General features: G+C 40.9%; 2 long non-coding RNA genes across 5 annotated transcripts; one reads left to right on the forward strand and one right to left on the reverse strand.

Moving 5' to 3' along the window:
* The first annotated feature begins 490 nt into the window (after positions 1–490).
* On the forward strand, positions 491–2,911 carry LOC135347194 (uncharacterized). Its single transcript, XR_010398309.1, has 6 exons — positions 491–1,812; positions 1,925–2,422; positions 2,481–2,532; positions 2,619–2,650; positions 2,704–2,749; positions 2,794–2,911. It is a non-coding gene; the product is annotated as an uncharacterized LOC135347194 (long non-coding RNA).
* A 1,965-nt stretch (positions 2,912–4,876) lies between these two features.
* On the reverse strand, positions 4,877–10,714 carry LOC135347193 (uncharacterized). Of its 4 annotated transcripts, none has more exons than XR_010398308.1 (7): positions 9,159–10,714; positions 8,934–9,008; positions 8,568–8,649; positions 8,335–8,418; positions 6,854–8,047; positions 6,210–6,744; positions 4,877–6,139 (listed from the first exon to the last, which is right to left on the reverse strand). It is a non-coding gene; the product is annotated as an uncharacterized LOC135347193 (long non-coding RNA). The 4 variants fall into 4 exon arrangements; XR_010398307.1 differs by lacking the exon at positions 9,159–10,714 and having other exon boundaries at positions 6,210–6,507; positions 6,568–6,744; positions 8,934–9,152; XR_010398306.1 differs by lacking the exon at positions 9,159–10,714 and having other exon boundaries at positions 6,210–6,511; positions 6,568–6,744; positions 8,934–9,152.
* Between the last annotated feature and the right edge of the window lie 12,513 nt (positions 10,715–23,227).

Below are 23,227 nucleotides of genomic sequence, written 5' to 3' on the forward strand. Positions count from 1 at the left end.
AGCATTTAAAATGATAAAAACGGGTGAGCGTAATAACCGTGGTTGTTATGGCAACACATGTTGCACCATTTTATATTTTATTCCTTGTTGTATGGGCATTCTATTTGCTAGGCATTGTATTGCTCTGGAAACCCGACAGAGAATTTAGACATTTCACTGTTAATTAAGAATAAAGGGTTAAGAAGGTTAAAGGGTTAAGAACCCAAATTCGAAACCCAAAATTGGAAATCGTTGAAACGGAACAGTGTCGTGTCACCAGGCTGTGTTTAAAGTTTCAGACAAAAAACTCAGAAACCCAAAAATTAACCAGTCGAACCGAAATCCTTGGAACGGAACTGTACACCTGATATGAGCACCTGATACGAGCATCAACAGGCCACAACTTTTCATACCATTCAGAACCCAAAACATTGAAACTCAAAATTGGACTGTGCACCTGATAAGAGCATCCAACAGGCCACAACTTTTCAAAAACTTGTACCATTCAGAACCCAAAAATTAACCATTCGAAACTCGTCCAACAGGCAGACCGTTCTCAAAAAACTTGTAAAAAATTAAAAAATTAACCATTCAGAACCCATAAATTAACCATTCGAAACTCTGTGCACCTGATATGTATGGAGGGCCATTTGGGTCAAAAATAAGGGAATATAAAACTCATGTCAACACACGGTTAGAAGACACGCTCAGGCAGCGCGCTCAGGCAACACACGCTCAGAAAACGCGCTCAGGCAACGTGCTAAGGCAACACACGCTCAGTAAACGTGCTGAGGCAACACACGACGCGTTCATACGGTGGCCGATAGGGGTCACCCGCCTCCACTTGCCAACTAATACCGCGAGCGGTAAATCATTTACCGCCCGCGGCTAATACTATTACCGCGAGCGGTAAAGGGTCACCGCCTCATTTTGCCGCGAGCGGTAAACGAGGAAATGCCGCCAGCGGGTAAAGGGTCGCCGCCTCATTTAGCCGCCAGCGGTAAAACCTTTACCCGCCTGAAACGGTAAACCCCTTACCGCCCTAAAATGACGACATTGCAAGAGGTCAAAAGGTCAATGTTTATAATTAAAGCGCACCTGTACCACAGTTAAGTCTACTAGTCTATAGAGAATCGTACTGGAGACACAAAGAGGAGCAGAGGAGGAGCAGGAGAGACAAAGAAAGGAAGGAAGAAAGGAAGGAAGGCAAGAGATCTAATACGGAGGACTGAGACACAAGGACCAGAGGAGAGAAAGGCAAGAGATTGAATAAGGACACAAGGAGCAGAGGAGCAAGGAGCAGAGGAGAGAAAGGCAAGAGATTGAATAAGGAGGACTAAGACACAAGGAGCAGGAGCAGAGAAGAAGGAAGGCTAGGGATCCAATAGGACAATGGCCGAAGGAAGTGCTGAACCTGATGAGGAAGTTGGTATATTGATGGAATTGTCTGATATGTTGTCTGAACAAGCAAACAAGTTGGCAATAAAGCGTTCCAGATATAGTCAAGTATCAGTATCTAGATCTACAGGTAGCAAGAGTCCAACTGAAGAAGGTTTGTTGTCTAAAATTGTGAATCTATAATACACATACCTATTGATTAATATGCCCCCCCCTGGGGAGCACATGGGGGAAATCAGAGGAGGATTGTCAGGGTCAAAGGTCTTAATCATAAAGCTGCTTCCTGAGGACTTTTCCACTCTAGGTGGGCAGGTATTCTGTTGTAGCCGCCCTCGACCTTTGTTCCCTAAGTAACTGAGAGTACTACAAGAGAGACAGTTTTATTGTCAAATGCGTGGGGGGTGAGTAGGGGAAAGTACAAAGCTGATACGTGAGGTAGGTAAAAGTCACTCTAGTAATAGGTTGTCAATTCCCCCCCCCCACAGATGGGGTGGGGCATAGCACATTCTTGTGATGTAATGCGCCTTAATTGTTCTTTTCATTACAGAGATATTGGCAAGAGCAGGTAAAATGCAGAAGGTTCTAAAGCGTGGTCGGTCTGGTAGCTCAAAGGATGATGCAGGTGGTGATGATTATGTGAGCACTTACTACTAGTGTTGTGCATTATATTCATAGATAACTGTGTGTGAAATGATGGAACAACCATCTCGACATAATAAGGAGCAACCAGTGGAGCTACAAATCAAAAGGAGTAGTTCTTACGAACAGTTTGCAGATAAAGCTGCAAATGCTCTTATTCTCCGACCATTACCCTGTAGTTCAATCCGCTTGTTTGGTGCTTTAATCCGTGCAAGGGAAAAATCGACGTTGGACAGTTGGCAGTTATTTGTCTTTGCTAAAAAAAAGTTCTGGCTCTGTAAAGATTGGAGTTTCCTACATTATTGACTCTAAAACTAAAATCAACTCAACATCAACCTTTAGTAGTACTCTTCCTCCGAGTGGCAAAGAGGGCCACAGCACACGTTGGAGGAGTGTTGTTTCTCAGGTTATAATCATGTCTAGACTACTGTTACAGTATAATAATCGTTGAAATATTTCTCTAGAATGAAGGGATGCTCCGTAAGATGCGTGGTGGAGCCAGTGCTAAGGACACAGGTATAATTGACATGCAATTGTATATAATAAAATTATATATAATTATAATTATCTCCATTGTTATCTCAAATCGTACGTATGTGCAGAAAACCCTGTTTTGATTGACTCTGGGCATGGTGTAAGTTAATTTAAAATGTAAATTATGACTCTTTTCAGTCTCGTTCTTTTCAGTCTCGTTCAGTGAAGTCAGCAGAACCGATAAAAGCTACATGTAGTGGTGAGTGCATGCGGTCATTTCAATTCAGTGTTATTTAAGTATAGGTATTGGATTTCTTCAATTTGATGAAGAGACACTTCAGAAAGCAACTGACCGTTTCAGCTCACTGAATAAGTTGGGGGAGGGAGGAGTGTTTAAAAGATACCTAAATGGTTGCTATAACTAAATGGTTGCTATAAAGCGTCTATCAAAAGTGTGTTGCTAGTCAGAGATAGTTTAAACAGTTGGTGCATGTAACTATCATTTAGGCTGGAACCCGGGCATTTGCTGGGTCGAGAATCCACATGATCTACAAGTTCGACTTGAAGCTATAATTGTAGCACTGAGTAGGTATGGCATTGGTGCATGTGGTATCAACATGTATTATTATGCAGATGTAGACACAAGAATCTCGTCGACCTAATGGGATACTGTGAAAGGCCTCCAATGATTGTATATGAATATATGGAAAAGGGCAATCTGTACTATACCGTATAGCGCGAAATTTTCGAGGGGCTTAATTGTCGTGGGTTAGCAACCCTACACGAAAATTGTTTTTTATTAAGTGCTATAATGTGCAAAGATTACAGGCGTGGCAAGCAGTCATTCCACGAACATTGTGCAACGAAATGCGTTTAGCAGCCATTCCACGAAATATAAGTGCCTCGAAAATTGTGCGCTCTACGGTACATGCGCTCTACGGTACATGGTGTAATAATTATTATTAAGGCTAGACAAACGTTATTTATCCATTCAGATGTATTATCCATTCAGTCAACAGTAGTACTGACTTGGCAACAGCGTTCAAAAATTCTCAAAGATGTTTGTCGAGGGCTTCACAGTGCACAACCCCCTATGTTACATGGTGATCTAAAACCGTTAAGTCTATTAATTATGAAGTAATTATGTATCTCATTATTATTTGATTTTTGTTATACAGTAGCAATGTATTGCTCGATGCAGGGATTTTGGATTTACCATGGAAATGCCCAAGTCACTCTCAGATTCAGTGACTCTCAAGACAGCTGCGTGTATAGCTAAAACTCTGGGATACGCTGCACCAGTACGTGTAGGCATTCTGTAAAGAGTGATGTTGTAAAGAGTGATGTATACTCTTACGGAGTGGTAAGTTACGTTCTTGTGTTCGTATAGCATTGCAATATTAATTTATTTGCCAAATGTGCCTCGAAATGTTCACTGGATTGAAAGTGTATGATTCAAAGCGAAAAGATCCATTACTGGTATAATTATATACACTACTTATGTATATGCTTGTGAATTAATACAGCCAGAGCACTTCGACGAACAGCTGTTGAGTAAAGATACATTTTCTACAATTGGCTCTTCTGATGCTGGAGAATTGCCACCATATTTGTTGCTTCTGTACTTTAAAATTATTACATGCTATGAAGAAGCATAGCAACCGAGCATCAAGTAAACATGCAAGCAACAAATCAAATCATATTTCATTGTATATACATTGTTCGTAGGTCATGGTGTGGTGGAACGAACGAAACAAATTTTTGAACTAGATACCACGTTCTTTAAACTCAAAATGAGGTTAACCATAACAAATTATGTATTCCGTCACTTTACATAATAATGTACATGAATTCCTTATGAATTCCTTCAATCAATTACAATTCATTCACATAATTCATTAATAACATCAACTGTGTCCAAATACACTTGCCTGCAGTTAGTACGGTTTATTTCATGGAGTGACAGTCCACTTTAAAAACAACAAAGCGTTCTCTGAAAACTCAGGAGGACATAAAGGCAGTGGTTCAGTACTCAGTGTCATCATTGCTGTTGCCCATATCCGAGGGTCAGCTTCAACAATGCAATCAACAGCACCTATTACATTATAGAAATAGTATATAGTACATTGAATATAAACAAGAAATGATTCATTCATATAGGTCAGCTGGTCGACCACAAGGAACGTTCCTACACGTATGTTTGTTTTTTCTGATGTAATGATTATTCCAGTCATCTAGAAATTCACTCATATCCCTCTGGAGGACGGTTCCAAACACAAGCGCAAGTGTATACCTATTAGATGTAATAAGATAACAGCTTAAAACATAATAAAAATTCACCGTTGAAGGATGTTGTCTTTGTTAATTTGTTAAACTGACCAGTCTCAACCAAGCTCTGAAATAATCATAAGACTAGATAACTATAAGCTAAGAAAAATTATTATGAGATTATACACTGCAGTCCATAAATCTGGCTATTGCTCAATACCAATATCTGCTCCTTTTTCCCAGAGCCTGTCACACATCTTATAACAACCTGCTGCTATACTTTTTTGATGAAATGAAACATTGACTTCCATTCTCTAAAAATGAAGCCACGCCCACTAATTTATAAGTGGGGGTGGTCCTTTTTGTCGAGGCACTATTTCACTATTTCACTTTTCTATTGAAAAATCGGCGTTTAAACACCAACTGCTGCTTAGTTCTACCTAAACTAAAAACTCACCCTAGCGCTTTGCTCTCCTGGTCTCTGAAACGGAGAAATAGTAGGCTTCCCAGGGATACGGTCAACAATTTTTCGACAAAGTACAAGGGCTTATGGAAGTCATCTATTATCTTACAAGCTTTACTAGAGGGTGTTTTAAACTCCGACTAAATCACTTCACTAAACTACATACTATGAACAGAATTACTGCAAAATAAAGGGGGTGTGGTACAAAAGGCAGGTATCTTATCCTTAGACACACCTCTAAATCGTTTTTTTTCAAAAACTGGAGAATGGTCGCAGAAAGTAAGAGAAGCAAGAAGTACATTTTCATAGCAATAAGCAATACATAGTCGTGTATAGTCACACGTATCATATGTTATACATTATAATTATGTTGTCACACCCAATTGAACCGTTAACAGATAGCAATTAATGACTGTTCGGCTACTATAATTATGAAAGTTCAAATGTTTTAACAGATAACAATAAATGACTGTTGAGTCTGAACGTTCAGAGGAATTTTAATTTGATCGGAATGTTCAGTGACGTTAATAGGAACACTAGGTGGGCTCATTGGTGGATTGTGGAACCTTGCTCTCACATTTAGTGATCAATTTAGAGGCAGAGATGCTCTACCACTTCGGCTCCTGCTTCCAAGACTGGCAGTCGTTGGCCCTTTTTCTGCCTTGCTGGTTGATCGTCGAAAGAAGGTCTCTGTCTCTCACCCTCATAGTAGAATGGTAAGTCGGGGTTGCAACATATCTTCCTCCACCCGATCTGGGCCTGTTTGAGGGTAAAATTCTTGCCCACAAGATCTCTTGTGACGCTGAAAAAGCACTCCACATCATCTTGCACGAGGATGTTCTGAATTCGGTAGTTTCAATATGGGCGACAACTGCAATCAAAACTTGTCGTGTAAATCCTCGAATACCAGTGATACTCCTACATATGGGCAAAAAATGGGCAAAAAAATGCTTTACATAAATAAAATTATGCTGGTGTGAAAACTTACTTGTTGACCTCTAGGCTGGAATGCCACGGCATCAACTTGCAGACTTGAAAGCCCTCTTTCATCAGCAGCCCTCCTCCAACCATTGACGGCATAGATGTATTTAGCCTCTTCAGTTATTTAGCCTCTTCAGTGTAACCTTTCCGGCCTTTCCGGTCCATGAACTCAGCTAGAGGCGAAGAAAATATCCTCTCCGCATCTTGCACATGCTTGCGAAGCCCAACCAGAGCGGGGTAGGTGAGGCCAGTTTTTCTTTGATTGCCTCGACATATCGTTCAAACTTGACGGTTTTAGGTCCACCCTGTCTAGTACAATTCGCCATTCTCTTAATACAATGCATGTGCACGCACAACAGACAAACCTTCTCCACATGACCTGGATCTTCCCTCGATCTTCCCTCTCATACCAAGTGTGACCTGTGTCCGGATGTGTTTCTGGGACATGTAAGCACCTTTCTGGTCATAGTCACGGATAGTCTGGGTAAACTCCAGTTGGGCCAAAATAGACCTGAGTTTGTCTTCACATTCAATCTTTTGTCCTGCGCACCTGCGCATACATAATAGGTACGTACATTCCTGTACATGTATATTAATAATGGTTGTGCATGTATACTGTTACAGGACATTAAAAAGGTATATACTAATCACCGTCTTTCCAAGCATGATAGACGTATCCACTTGGAACTGTTCGTGGACGAAGACGTGAAACAATGTCATGGCAGGCCATGCATAATTATGACCATGGGCATACTAAAATTAGTAACCTTTTGAATAACAGTAACCTTTCGAATACTGTGGGCGTGGTGAATACTTTTTATCTAAAGTTGCTTTAGTTATCACCTATCCCTACAATACCCTGTAAAGAATGACACAGCACTGTCATTAGAGGATGCCAGTCCACCTGCAGACGAACCATTTTTAGGAGTTGACTTACTTGCAATTGGAAGCACCGCCACCCAGAGGAGGTTGGTCACTATAAGTACAACAACTTGTAAACCTGTGTGTCCCGGGAAAAGGGTGTCTGCCGATACAAACTCATAGACAGGATCCTGATTAGTGAGCCATGTCACCGGTAACATCATACAATAATTGTTTGTGTACATAATTGTGAATTTTTGTTAACAATTGTTATTTGTGGGGTGGTGGTTGGTTGTTGCAAGTATACGGTTCATGAGTTAAATTTTTAAACAATAATAATTTACTTTTAATTAACGCCAATGACGCCTATTGGCGTATTGGCGTCACTCTGCGTCACTCTGGTAAGTGGCCGAGTGGCCGACACGGCCAATTGGCGTTATATGCAGCGATCCGGCTTCTCTCTGCGGTAAAGAAACCAGGGTGAGGCTGCAGCTAGTTTAACGCTACGACTACGTCCAGTTACTGTTCAGGTAAGTATATATGCAGTCAAAAACTCATACTATGTAGAAAATATTTTTGCAATAGCCAAATTAAATATTAATTATTGGCATAAACAAACACTTTCAAAAAATTATATAGAGCTACAATCATGGCCAAGAGGCCACACTAGACCAGTGAGGAGGTGCTGTAAGAAATTTTGGACAATGGGGACCTGCAGAGATTGACATAGAAGATCTAACAGCTGAAATAGACAGAGACGTGCCAGTCATGGAGGCATGAATTTTCTGATCAATAACAGTTTAGAGAGGAGCTGGACAGTTACATTACTCCAACCAACAAATAAAATAGCTTCACTCAATGCATGGACTAAAAACAAGACCACAAATACAACAATAATCACAACAATAGAATAATTACAACAATAGATCTACTGAGAGGAATACTGCTGACCACTGTTGTGACAGTCCTACCACGAACGTCAACCTAAGTAATGTGCGTGTATTTGTGAGAGTAGTGTATTTGTGAGAGTACGTGTGTGCGTGCGTATGTGTGTGTGCGCGCGTGTGTAAGTGTGCGCGCGTGTGTAGGTGTGTGTGTGTGTGTATGCTTGCGTGTGCGTGTGTGCTTGCGTGTGCGTGTGTGTGTGTGTGTGAGTGAGTGTGAGTGAGAGTGTGTGAGTGAGAGTGTGTGTGGTGGTGTGTGTGTATGTGTGTATAATTATGCTTGCGTGTGTGTGTGTGTGTGTGAATTTAGGCGAGGATGTGTCTAACCATGTATTCCACCCTTGACAGGGCACTGGGCAGTGACAGCAAGTACTCACGGACAGCAGTAGCCACAGACACAGACACTTTTACCTATTGTTACGCAAAGAATTATATTATTGTTATACTTGATAGTCAAAAAAATGTTTTCAAGGCTCAAAGAACGAAAGGAGAGGCTATTTACTATTTCAAAAAACACTCTAGGTTAGTAGTCAACACACATAATATGTACCCTGGCTCACCTCGCTGCTACTGCCACTGTTCCTCTGTTCACGTTCACTGTACATACGTGGCCCCATCTCTGATTATTGGATCCAGCCACACCTACACGTAGTGTATGTATGTACGTACACAAAGAAGGCTCTAAAAATTCTAGATACAATTACTATCTATCATGTACAGTCAGGTACAGTCAGTACTAACCATACAGCTTCTAGCGATTCTACATACAATGTAGGCATGCAACACAGTACTGTAAGCAACTACAACCAATTGAATTTTTAATATTTTAATCTTACGGCCTGATTTTAAGTCTATAATAGGTGATGCAGGCAGACTCTAAACATTCAGTAGAGTCAACACATACAGCTTAGGAAGCTTGTACTCACCTTTTTGCCACTGCCAGTGCTTCTTTTTACACATAGCTGCCTCTGGTTATAAGCCACACCCAGTACCTTGTTTAGCTGCACAAAAAAACGCTAAGCAACGCTTCTTAGCACTACAAACTCTACAGCTACGTCCTTTATACTTACTACAATAAGTATTAGACTGTATCTTCTAGCGAATCTAAAAAGCCTTGTAACAAAGTAGTATTATACGCAACTACTACTTACTGCTTGACAGAAGCAGATCACTTCGAGATAGTAAGCGATTTGGACATCATCTTGTAGATCTTTGACTGGTATATCTTCCTAGCCTAACTTGCATAATCAAAAGTCGAAGCGCTTTCGAGTTACGACGCTTTCGAGTTACGAGCAGTCAGTTTTCTAAGAACTAACTAATTTTTGCATTTTTAAAAAATTAATATGGCGGTGGGGGTGTAACCCCCCTGACGTAACAATGCGGCGTATAATCGGTTAAAGCAGGAGCAGGGAAAGGGTTAATTATTCCTGTGGGGTAATTATTCCTGTGGATGTAATGGCTCGTGTGAGAAAATAATAATAACAGAATCATCCAGGTCATACATTGAACCTGGAAGAAGAATCAATCTTCTATAGAATGTAAATAAGATGCATGTAAATATCTCAATGACTTTGACTTTATACTTTATAACTTTATACTTTATAAAATAATTTTTTTTTTTTACAGATAAGCTGACTTTAATAATTATAGAAATAGAATAATATAGAAATAGAAATAGAAATAGTTAAATAACATGGCGAGAGGCATTAGCAAGCGCATGCTCGTATATTGTTCAATCAGGTGACAGGCTCTGGGAAAACCAGAGCACAGCTAAATTAATGCCTACCAAATCTGACAAATTCTAAATCCAACTCCTCCCCATTATTACCTTATTTTTCCTAATTGAGCTATCTTTTAGAGGCGTCCTGTGTGGCGCCTAAATACTAGCAGCTAGATCGTGCGCAGCACCCCCATACAAAATGCACCCCCATACAAAATATAATTTGGGACAAGAGCTAGATCTATAGTTTAATAGGGTTAGAGCTAGATCTGTAGTTCACTTTGCTACTATAGTGTCAAGAGCATCGATGTCATCTGACTCCAGAAGGGTGCTTCCTAGTTTGGATTGATAGCCTGTTGAGCTCTGTAGTTGAGCTCTGTAAAGTTCTGTAACCTTGAGACCGCCATTGTAGTTTGTGCTGCCGTATCGTGCTCTCATCATCTCGTGCTCTTCTCATCTGTTTCTCAGCATCTTTGTGAATAGAATTTCACATGCACAAGAAATTATTAAGCTACAATTTTGTGCCTTACTCTTTTCTGGAATCTGTGTTCTGCGCAACATAATTATCGTTATAGGTTCGTCCAGCATTAAATCATGCATGCCATTTCACAATGACAAGGGCACTGATCTTAATAATTATTAATGAATCGCACCTATATGAATTCACATGATAACTATTATAATAACTAACTAACGTTCGATCTTCACAATGAGGATTGAATTACTCAAACACAATCAAGGATGCTCCAATATAATTATGTAACACCACGAATTTTCATCTGATTCTTGGATGAGCATTTGCCCTGAGACTCCCAAACTTGCAGTCCCAACCACGAAGAAAGAAGTCCGTACATTTCTTGGACTCACCGGATACTGTTCATAATGAACTACGCCAGTAAGAGTACAGTGGTCACCGGAGTGTCAGGAGGCCCTTGTCACAACACTGAAACGTTTACTATGTACAGACCCAGTGTTGAAGAGCTCTCTAAAAAACACACCACACACCACAAAATACATACGCCCGCGCACTCTAGGGTACACGGTACGTATGTTTGTCTATGTGTGTGCATTGTGTGTGCAGTAAATAAAAAATGCACTTGCCACATACGCCCGCGCACTCTAGGTATAAAACATGGCTTTGTAGGTGCAAAGAGAAATTAGAGCACACTTTTTTCCCCAGTGTATGGGTTCTTCCTTTCTGCAGCTATGTGCCTGGATCCTGAAGTTGGTGCAGCTACAATCTGAGGTCCATCCTCATCTTTTTGATGTGTGTAGTTGTAAATATTGTAGAGCAGGGGCCACCATTGTTACGTGTACATCCGCAGGTATTACGAATGAATTTCGTAACCTTCTTTCTGGTAGAGAGAGTCTCACAGGAAGAACAGTCAGTGGAGAGTCGTGCAGTCCCCATCGTTCTCACATTCATCAATTATTATTGTAGAGTTTGTCTCACCTTGCAGTGAGGTCTCCTGTTTAAGAAAAAAATAATTATGAACCTGTGCCATCCTTATCCAAATGATTGTCATCCTCGTAACTATCATCATCATCCCTATCATTCTCATCATCTGAACTTCCCTCTCTCCCATCAAGGTCGTCACCTAGGTCCTGCTGAGGGATATCATTAAGGATATCATTAATAGCTTTAGCTGTCTCAGAAGCACTACTTGACTTTATTTAAATGCAAGCAGCTGCTTGTTGCGCAACCGTTTGCGCATGGGGAAAACGTGGAAAGTGGCTGTCTTTAGACCGTTCGCCTGCGATCCGATGTTAATAATGTTAATTAGTATGATTTGTGCACGATAAAAATGCTTGCATACCTATACTGCCGTAGGTATGCCGTTTTTGGTCTCTAGCTCAAAATTGATATCTGCGCGAATATGGCCCAGAGCCTGTGAAGGCTGCATTTCTAAAATGTTAGTTAAGGTCAGTCATTTTTGGTCACAGCTAAAGCACACAACACCATGGTTATGTCCCCATGGTTATGTCCACAATACATTTTGGGTCAAGATAATTATTATACAATAAATCTTAGTTGTATACAGTACACTTCATCTTCAGTCTAGACATCTAGACTACTTGGTGTGTGTACGTGTGTTTATGTTTCTCTTGTAAAAGTAGTGTGTGTGTGACTAGACTGTGCATACTCTGTGCATACTCTTGCTTGGCAGAGAGTGTGTGAGTTTAGTCATGATTTTCTTACTATAAGTGCAGTTTGAAGCACATACATAAGCTCTGTGTAGCTCTGTCGTATATGATGAAGCTTCTTACCATTCTAGAGGGCGGGTCGAAGCGTTTTTTTTTCCAGGCCAACAAACTCTCACAAAATAAGACTCAGAAGTTAGTAAAATGTATTTTGTAATAAAAATGTAGCCATGAAATGACTACTGCGTTGCAGCTGGACTTCCAGCTCATTCGAGCTGGAAAAGATCACTAGATCTAGCCCATGAATAATTAACGTAACCTTAACTTAAGAAACATACTATCGCTAGCACACAAAAAAAGCTGTTTAACAGGGAGTATCCGACTCGACGAAGCATCACACTAGAATATGACACTTAAGTGCTTGTATTACTTCTACCAACGCGGCCTAGGAGGACCTGGAGGCTGCTGGGTTTGGTGCCAACGAACAGTAAAGTCTTAGAAACTAGAATAGTGTGTGTGTGAGAGAATAGTGTGTGTGTGTGTGTGTGGTGTGTGTGTGTTGAGTGTGTGTGAGTGTGTGTGAGTGTGTGTGAGTGTTGATTGTGAATCTGATTTTTTGGCACAATTTAGTTTTGTATTTTTGTGAAATATCGAGCAGATTTCCGCAAGATCGCATTTCAAATCTCTTTTAAAACAATGTGTGTTGATACGCTGACGCTGTTCTTCCGACTTGAGGTTACCACGACTTGAGGTTACCACTTTTTTTGACCCAGCATCCCCTGCTGCTTCTCGTATGGTACTTTGTAAAATATAACCCCTTATCTCGAATTTCTTAGTATTAAGAAAAAGTGATGTGAAGTGTATGCCTTTCCCTGCTTTAATTAAAAGTAAATATTTGCGTAGTTTGTTTAACTCATGAACCGTATATTGACCGTATATTGAAAACACTTGTAACAAAGTTCCACAGGTAGAACCGGACCTGTCGCATCCATGGAATCATCATTGTTGCCTAGCAACCAACCACCACCCCACAAATAACCAATTATGTACACAAACAATATTGTATGATGTTACAAAGTACATGATAAAAGTGTTCATCAGAATGTGACATGGCTCACTCAGGACTGAATCAGGATCTGCAGAAACTTGTCTGTGAGTTTCTATCGGCAGGCACCCTTTTCCCGGGAAATATTTTCTTCACCTACATTTTCTTCACCTACACACAGGTTTACAAGTTCAATGGTGGCTCAACAAACCTATAGTGAAGCACTACAAATGCTACTCTATAGTGACTTACCAAGTGACTTACCAGGTCCAGGAAGATGGTCCACCTCAAGTGCAGGAAGCTTCCTACCTCGCTATGATCCCAGTCACTGTCCACTGTCCTCTCACTCTATATTCTCACTCTCTAGCTTCCCTAGAACCTACCTCCCTGACTATCAAACGGTCACTTTTCTTTCGAACAGAAAGCTATTAATGATATCCTGAAGATTCTGATCGAACCGTACCTCGAAGCAAAATATTAAAAATACCATGTGGAAGAGCAGCTCAATGCGCATGTGCTGGTACCTGCAGCGTGCGCATAGCTCCAACACAGCGTGCACAATGATTTTTTTAAATTTATCAGCCATGCCGACTATAGTCGGCTAAAGCGGGGAAAGGGTTAAGAGCAGGATATCATCCATACGATCAGGTGACGTTAACATTCAAACACAGTACATAATAGATGAGGCGAGCAGAACTTGGCAGTTGTGGGCAGAATCATATGCAACACAGCGTGCACAATGATTTTTTTAAATTTATCAGCCATGCCGACTATAGTCGGCTAAAGCGGGGAAAGGGTTAAGAGCAGGATATCATCCATACGATCAGGTGACGTTAACATTCAAACACAGTACATAATAGATGAGGCGAGCAGAACTTGGCAGTTGTGGGCAGAATCATATGCTTCAATCAGCTGTGCCACTTTTTCCGGTGTCTCGGGGTCCATCTTCCTGGTACGGTGCAATCTGGGTTGGAAATTTCACGCTCCTTCATTGTTTCTTTCATGAGTGCCTAGCCTTGACTCCTGCTGTTTTCTTCCTCTTCTCTTCGACGCTCCTCTTGCTGCGTCTCTCCTGTTGAAACTTGGTAAGTTCAGTAAGTTCAGTCAATGCAGCTGCTAGCTGTTCCATGTCTGCTCTCCCTAGGTAGTTCTTGACTAGCTTGAGTTGTCGATCGTCTCGAGGGGTGTCCACTGTTGTCCACTGTAGTCTTTCTTAGATAAGTTCCTCAATGAGTATCTTGCTTGCTTGTCTCTGCTCCCGGACATAAATTCCAATACTAGATCCGTAGTAGTATTTAACTGGGTCTCCTCTACAACTGTTCCGAGGTATCGCACCGCTGCCGTCACAGGTTGACTTATTTTATTAGCACTCAGATACAAGGACACACGTGTTGTTCTCACGTTTAAATAGAGAGTAATATTAACAAGAAAGTTCTAGATAGTTCTAGTCCAGTCTGTCACACTACAATAAAGAAAACATCAAATGGATGGCCAGGCTGGCCAGGCTGCAAACAAAATAGGAACAAATACAATAAAACTAGAATCCTCGAACCAACACCCTCTAGGAAAAGAGTTAGACACAACTCTGACGAGAACACCCCCCCCCCAGCAAAAAGACATGGTTTAAGAAAAGAGAAACTTAACTTTGACAAGGAAAACCTAGGGTTGCTACTGAGCATGGTGTAACTGGTGGACCTTTGAGGTCATGTAGTGGTTCGCAATTCAATATTTCATAGTCTTGCAAGTTTAACTCGTGTAGTGACTGGGTTGGGTTTGTTATCAGCAGTGCTGGGACTCTTTGTGCTCCTTTTAGCTCCTCTGTGAGTAAGCTTTGCATTTCAGGCTTTTTCATAGATGAAAGTTGATATCCTCTAGCTGTGAGCTCAGCTTTTAAGTCTGCTATTAGAAGCTTATCGAAGGGTTTAAGTTTACTGGCTACCGTTCCAAGCGTTTGCAAACATGTCACATTTTATCAACGCAGCCACAGCCTCCACATTTGTATGCCCCTCCTATTTGAGTCCCTCGCTCAAATTGCTGAGCGGGTTTATCTCCAAAGAAAAATCTTGCCTTGTCAGTTATTGGTATGCCATTATGTGTTATTGTCTCAGATAGTTCTTTAAGGCATTCAATTCTGTCTGGTGTCAGTGCTAATTGGCACAAAACAGCTGATGTACATGGAGCTATCATGTGGATACTGGGTTGCTCTATTTCTTCTTGCAGATTCCTCGCTCCCAGATATGCCTTTAACTCCTCCTCGGTGAAAAAAACTGCTGGATCGTACAACCGTTACAGCAAACAAGATGTATCCTTGTTGGAGAATAGTGGAGTGGTCATGCCAAAACGCTAGTGTTCTTGTTCGTTGTAGTCGAACGAGCTGAAGTTGCAACTCACCAATGGATGCAGTGTCTGAAACTGGGTGGTGTGCACGGTTCATCAGGTCAGTAATTTCACTTCTGTTAAGTAGCTCAATCTGTTCGTTAGTCATGAGGCGCATGTATGGCTGTTGTTTTTCTATTAGTTTTTTTCGAATTTCGAATTTCTAGTAATGAGAGTTTTCGGTTTACCTCTGTGTTTGAACCTCCCCATCGGATGTGACAACTGATCTTTTTACAGTGTAAGGGGAACATGGTTCACCTAATGACAGCCTTCCACTGGCAACCATCTCGTTCTTTTCAGTGGTGATTACTTGTGGCAGTGGTAAAGAGGGGATCGATACCTCTCTGCCTGGCAGATTAGGTAGGTTCTAGTGCAAGAATGTTAAAGCCTTCTTTTGATGCATATTCTTTTAATATCTGGCCTGCATTTTTTCCTGGAATGTTGAGCATTCTTGCTGAGTTTGTCCAGTTAATTTTTGCATCCACTGGTTGAGATGCTAGCAGCTTCTTCGTGGCTCCATGCATGTGTTTCCTTAGAGGGGGTGTGAGATTTGGGTGGCATGACCACTCTGCAGTTGCCGGACATGGTCACTTGCTGTTTATGATCGAAGAAGCAAAGCAGAAGTTTAGGAAAGATCAAAGCACAATTGAAGCTCCAGAATTACATATTCTAGGGAGATCTACCTCATCGTTACAAGCTTGCAGAAAGGAGTGCAGCTATCTTAAGACCGAACTACGACAGCTGGACGTTACCGACATTATTCGTTTTTTTCACGGCGATGGACCGTTTTGGACCGTTTGAGAGCGGAAACACTGTTGGCGGGAATTACAGTTGTGTTGGTTGTAAGCGACAGATTGGATGACCTAGACAGATGTGACCTAGACAGATGTACAAAGCTCACACTATGACAGGCATTTCTACTGAATGGTAAGGCCTGGAAAAATATAGCAAGTTGCTTCTAAAACCTGCTTTGGAAAAAGAATTCGAGGAACTAAGAATGGGAATCAGTAACTTCCCTGCATTGACAGTCCGAGAGCTACACTTGCATCACTACACTTACGAGATTTCCCCGACCTAAAAGGACACCTCCACAATATCATTGATGAGGCTTCTCAACATCATATCAACAATCATATCAACAGACAACATATCAACAGACAACGCAATTTCAGCTGTTGTTCTATGCAAGGACACAATTGGACTTAAGAAAGGCTTATTTACGTCAAGCTAAATACTATCAGTCACCTATATCAGTCACCTATAACACAGCACAGCTGTCGACTACCTCCTCAGTCACCCAAGACAATCCTGTGTTTACACAATCGCACTTTTCTCCACGCACACCAATGCACAGTTCTCTTCACTAGACGAAAAATGTTCGGGAGATATTTGCATTCGCTAGCCTGCCATGCTGCATTAATGTTCAGAATTTGTTTAGAATTGGCACGGAAGCACGGAACAACACGAACGACAATTCCAGCAAGCTAAAGGCATATTGAAAAACACAACAATGCACAACATGTCATACCAAATATTATCCAGAGGTTTGGTGGAAGGCATGGTGGGAAGGCATGTTCTGGGGGAGTGGAATTTTTGGATGGTAGTCACGAACTTCACTACAAAGAGACTGGCCCACAGCTAAACCACTTTCGCAATGCCATTATTGAGCTGGATTTAATTAACAAGTGGGAGTCCTATCAAGCGGACAGCTGCGTACTCACATCCGATACTACAACCAACAAGGAACTGGCCACCATAAATGTTGCACAGTAATACAGTAATACCTACAAAATTAATGACATCAAAAACATTTTTCTCAATAGGCGCATCGCTTTTTAATAAACAAGAGGCCAGGTGGCGCATGCATGATCAGAATTCCGGTATTGTAAAATGTTATGTCGTATAGGCTCTAGATAAAGAAATCATGACTCGTATACATGTACATGATGCAAGCCTAGTTGGTCCCTCAGTGAATGTACAAAATTAATAGTCATCTTCCAACATGCCTAGATATAGAAGTATGAATGGCATTCCTACATGACATAATTTTATAATTAATAACAAGTTATAGCTACCAATAATTTCAAAGCTTCATACTATGCAACACTTACCTTGTAGGAGAGCTGTTAACTCGCACCTAAGACATAGCTAGTCTGTCTCTCGCTATACGCAAAAGTCACTATACCGTCGATCTACACTATTGTTCTTTAGCTAGCTAGCTAGCTGTCTATATCTATATCTTTATCTATATTTATAATGGGCGTGTCGCTAAAAATAGCAAGCGCACGTGATTTTCGGAAGCTCCGCCCATTAATATTTGCAATCAAACTTGTAGCTTGCCTTAGGTACATTGAGCAGTGGTTTTGATTTCTGGGACACAGTTGGGCTGGGGGTGAGATCATGTTCTGCATCGGTATGATTGGGCTGAGGGTGGGAGGGTTTTGACTGTTCTGCATCAGTATGATTGGGCTGAGGGTGGGAGGGTTTTGAATGTTTTGCATTGGGCTGGATCTTGCAGGGGCTGGGGAGAATCAGACTTCGTCAGGTCGCTGTTGGTCGTTATAATAGGTGTTTTCGTTTTAAGTTCCTTTTTGTAGGTTCTGTTTGCGTCTATTCTTTTCTTGGGTGGTTCTTCAGTAGTTGTGCGTCTTCATCAGCTCAAACTTTTTGATGTCTTCTTCTTCTGTTCCTGTGAACAAAAAAAGATAGTAATTCTCTACACAGTACAGATATTATAACGTGCTGTGCTGGATGTGCTTTTCTTGAACAACAGTGTGAAAGACCACTCGACAAGGAAAAATTTCTCTGTGTTTAATAGAGATTCTCTATTTACTGTAGTTAATAACTACAGTGTATGTATTATAATCCAGACTGCACTGGCTGAACACACTCACTGTTTCGAAGCTGCTGACAGTTCCAATCAAAGAGTCCAAGGGTCCGGGTGTAGATCAATCATTTGTAGACCTGGAAATTAGACCTGGAAATGTAACCTGCATGGTTCCTTTCCAAGCACTGAAAGGCTACGAAAGCTAGCTAGCCACTCAGCAATTAATTTCACCCGTTTTTATCCCGTTTTTATCCCGTACAATGGTACGCACAACGGTGCGTGCGCACGCACGTTTATGAATAATACCCTACCTACAGTTGTTTTTTCGACTCGTAAAAACGGAACGGTGCGTGCAACGGTACGGGACGGGAACTGAGGGCTCAGCACTCACTTTTCACAAATCATCCTAGTTGTTGATATCTCTCTGCTTTGAATCGAATACAGTCGAGTCTACCTTGCTATAGCTAGCTAGCTAGATCGATCTTGTCTAGTCTCATGACTTTGACCGAATGCAATTCTAAAAATAAACGCGCATTAAAATGCAGAAATAACTGCAGATATAACTGCCTTAACCCAGGGGCTACATGATGGGCGGAGATTATACCGATTATACCGAAAGTGGGCGTAACCCAAAATTTTTTTTTAATAATTTTAGTATTTTAATCTTTAACAGCCAAAAGACAGGCAGGAAGGCTACTACTGACTAGCCAGAAAGAGACATGAGACAGGCAGGAAGGCTACTAGGATCAAGTTAGGCTACTAGCTTCCATTCGTGTTTCAGAAGTTAGTATTAGAGGAGTTTTCGCCATTGTATGAAATAGTTTACAGTGGGATCAGACACAGTGTTATTAGAAGTTCAATTAATAGAAGTTCAAGAACATGTTAACTTCTCTTTTATAGATCTAGATCATAAACAATTCATTATACAAACAATTTAACATAATTATTGTATGTCTACTATAATGATGCAATTTTCTTGAACGTCCTCTTTGGTATATAGTGGTTCAGTGAACGTGCTACAGTCTGCCGATGTAAACTCTGAAGAAGCATCATCAGATGCACACAATCTGAGATTAAAAACAGTATCAGTTTGAGATAACAGTTACCTTGGGTCTTCCACAACTGACACTTCCGTCGTTTATTCTCTCATAACTCTTCCCCAAAAACTTGCCGATCCATTCGTTGTACAATAGCATGTAGTAACATTAAAGGGTCACTTCTAGCCTATATACATTTGCTACTTCAACACCTACACTTCCACAAAATCCCACAAGTGAAAGTCATGAGTGTGATAATAAATTTGTCAGCAAATACTACCATGGAGAGTCCATGGAGAGTCAATCACAAAGTTGCTACATTTAAAAAACACTTAACATACCACTGTACTTGTCTTCAATCTCAAACAGGCTGTACTTCTTTTTGGAGAGATAAAAAAATCCCACAATCCTCAGCCAGTCAAGGAAAGCTTAAAAAAAACTCCTTTAGTAGACACTTCTAGGTTAAGGTTACAACTATACTAGGTACTAAGAGCATAGTACTAACTGGCATAGCCCTGTGCAATATCCCTGAGGCCAAGGCACTTCTCTGTCCTTCTAAAAAGATGCCTTGCTTCAGTTACCGCTACAGCATTGCGTGGGCGTAGGCGAGACACGGATGGGCCGAAATTGTACGGAACTCTCAATTTTGCTATTTGTGACGATCCACTAGCTGGGTTTAGCAGGTAGTGACCTTAGTACATCTGTAGAATAGGTAAGATATGACTACTATTCTAATAAAGGTTCCTTTGCTCCCTTGGATCTCCCCCTGGATCCGCCACTGATCCGCCACTGACTCTACTTAGTAGTAGCTAGAACGCTAGGTGAGAAGAGAGCTGCAAAAATCGATCGTTTTTAACAACAATCATGGTCAATCATTACCCACTCTTTGAGCATGATTGTGGACTGCTATCTAGCACCTGCGGTGATTTTCAATAATGGATTATAATATTGACGACTATTACCAGAAACTCGATTTTAAATTATTACCTACCATGTCAGGCCAAAGCCTGACCAGCCTGACCGCTTGCAATGCTACGGCCTTGCAATAGACCAGTTGCGCATAAGCCATGAGGAATTTAATTAGCCGTGACGTCACGATTGGACTGCTCCGAAAAATTCAAATCAATGTAAAAATTGCACTGCATGCGCTTTGACCAGTGTTTTAAAGATCTGTTTATATATTTAAACAACATACAGCTATTTCTACTGCATGTGGAGTTTGAAGTAGCTCTAGAAAGCAAGTTGAACTGGGCTAAAATCTGGAGTAAAGAGATGTCTGGCAAGCCTTTGTTTATGAAATGGTGACCTTTGTAGTAGAGAGTGGGAGTGGTTGGAAGTGTTAGAAGTCCAAGAACATGAAGTAAACGAGAGTCTTTAAAGACACTTTCTTCTGGTGATGCAAAAAACCTACCCAGTCGAATCCCAACTACTATCTACTCTGCTCTGGGAAGCAGTACAAAGAGGTATGGGGGCCCATCTTCTTCTAAACAGAGGCAGCAGATCTTGCCAGACATCTCTTTACTCCAGAATTTAGCCAGTTCAACTTACTGCAGTAGAAATTATTACTCTCCAGCTGTACGTTGTTTAAATAGATAAACATATTAAATAGATAAACATATCTTTATGATGCAGGTTAAAGCGCATGCGCATGCAGTGCAATTTTTACATTGATTTGCCAGTGAAAGGAATTTTCCGGAGCAGCCCAGTAAATTAATTATCCTCATGGCTTATGCTCAACTGGTCTGTAGCAATTAATACAGAGCAACTATGCGGCATGAAGTCACCGTCATAACGTAAGCACTGCTCTATCGGGTTTCCAGAGCAATAAAATGCCTAGCAACCAAATACAACAAGGAATAAAATGGTGCAACATGTGTTGCCATAACAACCACGGTTTCCACGGTTTATCATTTTAAATGCTCGGCCAGCGGTGAGATAAAATCCCAAAATTTTTTTTTATGGATCAGCCTAACGTAAGCTTGATTTTCACATCATATGAATGTAACAGTGCTAAGATATATCAATTTGAAGTACAATACGTACATGTATTACTATAATTATCGGTGAACGATCTATGAAATTTACAAGCCACATAAAGACTGTTCATTACTGCTAATTCTATACTATACTATACTACTTGCCAGAGTCACACAGTGAGCCCTCCTCAGGTATATTAAGGACTGGGACCTTCAATTATTGCTGAATCAGCTAAAACGCAGCCACGCCCACGATTTTTAATATGTTTTGTGTGTAAAAATTTTGTGCAGCTACTGATCTTTTCTAGTTCTAAAAACGGTGTTCTAAACCTTCCTTTTAGCTCTTAATTCTTAGTGTAGTAGGTAGTTCAAAGGCTTAAGCAGACATATCTGCTGGGAGAGAGCCACTTCTTTGGCCAAAGGTGAGATTTTGCACAAAACTTAGTCTTACAGCTGACAATAAGTGACATTTTTATTTTTATAGGCTAATAACTTACTCTAAATAGAACATGATGCTCTCTCCCAGCGGATATGTCTGCTTAAGCCTTTGAACTATCTACTACACTAGAGCTAAAAGGAAGGTTTAGAACACCGTTTTTAGAACTAAAAAAGATAAGTAGCTGCACAAAATTTTTACACACAAAGCATATTAAAAATCGTGGGCGTGGCTGCGTTTTAGCTGATTCAGCAATAATTGAAGGTCCCAGTCCCCTTAATATACCCGAGTCTCCTGGTCCATAGCGCTAGCGTCTAGGTCCATGTCATGCATGTCCTCAGCCCCAGACAGTTCATCAGCGTCTGGCATAAAGCTGGTAGCCTTTGGGAGGTATCCTACTATCCCAAGTAAACAATCTAGCCATAGCTATAAACTTCGTGCAAATTTTTGTGCAGTATTAATTTTTTGCAGTGGAGTTTACCTTCGCTTGCCTGGTCAGCCATAGGAGAGCAAGGAAGGGCGGGCTCAATGCAGAGAGGGGGAGTGGCTCAGTGGGGAGGAGCTGGAAGGAGCCAGTTTGTGGGAGTGGCAATTCCTGGGCAGCCCGTCCATTCGCACATACCAATGCAACGCATATACGCCATTGTTTTTTTTTTGCAGTTTAGTATGTTGCGGTAGTTATGGTGGTCATTCAGCAACCAATCAGATGGGACATATATCAGTTAATGCACAGTGCCTCGGGGTTTATGACACACCACCCCTCGGGCTCACCTCGTAGTCGGGAGGTTTACTGTCATAAACCCCTCTACACTGTGCATTAACTAATACATATAATTATATGTACATGATATATATAATTTATATAGTATGTACATGATATACAGTATGCATGATATAGTATGCATGATATAGCTACCATAAAAGCGCGTAATTTTCGGGGGACAAAATATTCGTGGTTCAGCAATATTGAGACATTTCGTGGATAATATTTTCGTGGTAGCAGTTTGATGAAACCACACCCATCCAATAATTACAATTAGAAAACGTAGCTAAGGCATCTGGCTGCATGCTGGAACCTCTGTACCGTCTTGCAAGCTTGTCTAACTTGCAAGCTTGTCTAACATCATATTATGGCTGTCTTTTTTGAAGTCAGAGCTATGATACGAGGATATCATGAGTACCAACACATTTGGAATGCTGTGATAGTAGCAATTCTCATGATCTCTATGCTGTGGCCATAATGAAGTCTGGAGTTGTCGTCGGGCATGTTCCACGCAAAATATCATCTATATGCACACTGTTTCTTCGACGTGGAGGAACCATGTATTGTACGGTTATAGGGATAAGGCACTATTCTGAAGATTTAGTGCAAGGTGGTCTTGAAATACCTTGTGTTCTACGCTTTGAAGGTAGCGAGTTTTATGCTTCTAAAGCTGAAATACTGATTAAATCTGCTCTTGGTTCTATTAAAAACGTATCCGAGCAATCTGATGTTGGTGCTGAAGCTGTGACAGTTAAAAAGAGAAAGTTGATGGATGATAAGCCGATGACTGTACAGTGTCATCATGATTGAAAGGTGATAAGTTAAATGATCTCCACGTCAACTATGCTCAGAAGTTATTGAAAAGACAATTTCCCAACCTCAATGGGTTTCAATCAAC

The sequence above is a fragment of the Halichondria panicea genome, chromosome 14 (genome assembly GCF_963675165.1).
Source record: "Halichondria panicea chromosome 14, odHalPani1.1, whole genome shotgun sequence".
Classification (NCBI taxonomy): domain Eukaryota; kingdom Metazoa; phylum Porifera; class Demospongiae; order Suberitida; family Halichondriidae; genus Halichondria; species Halichondria panicea.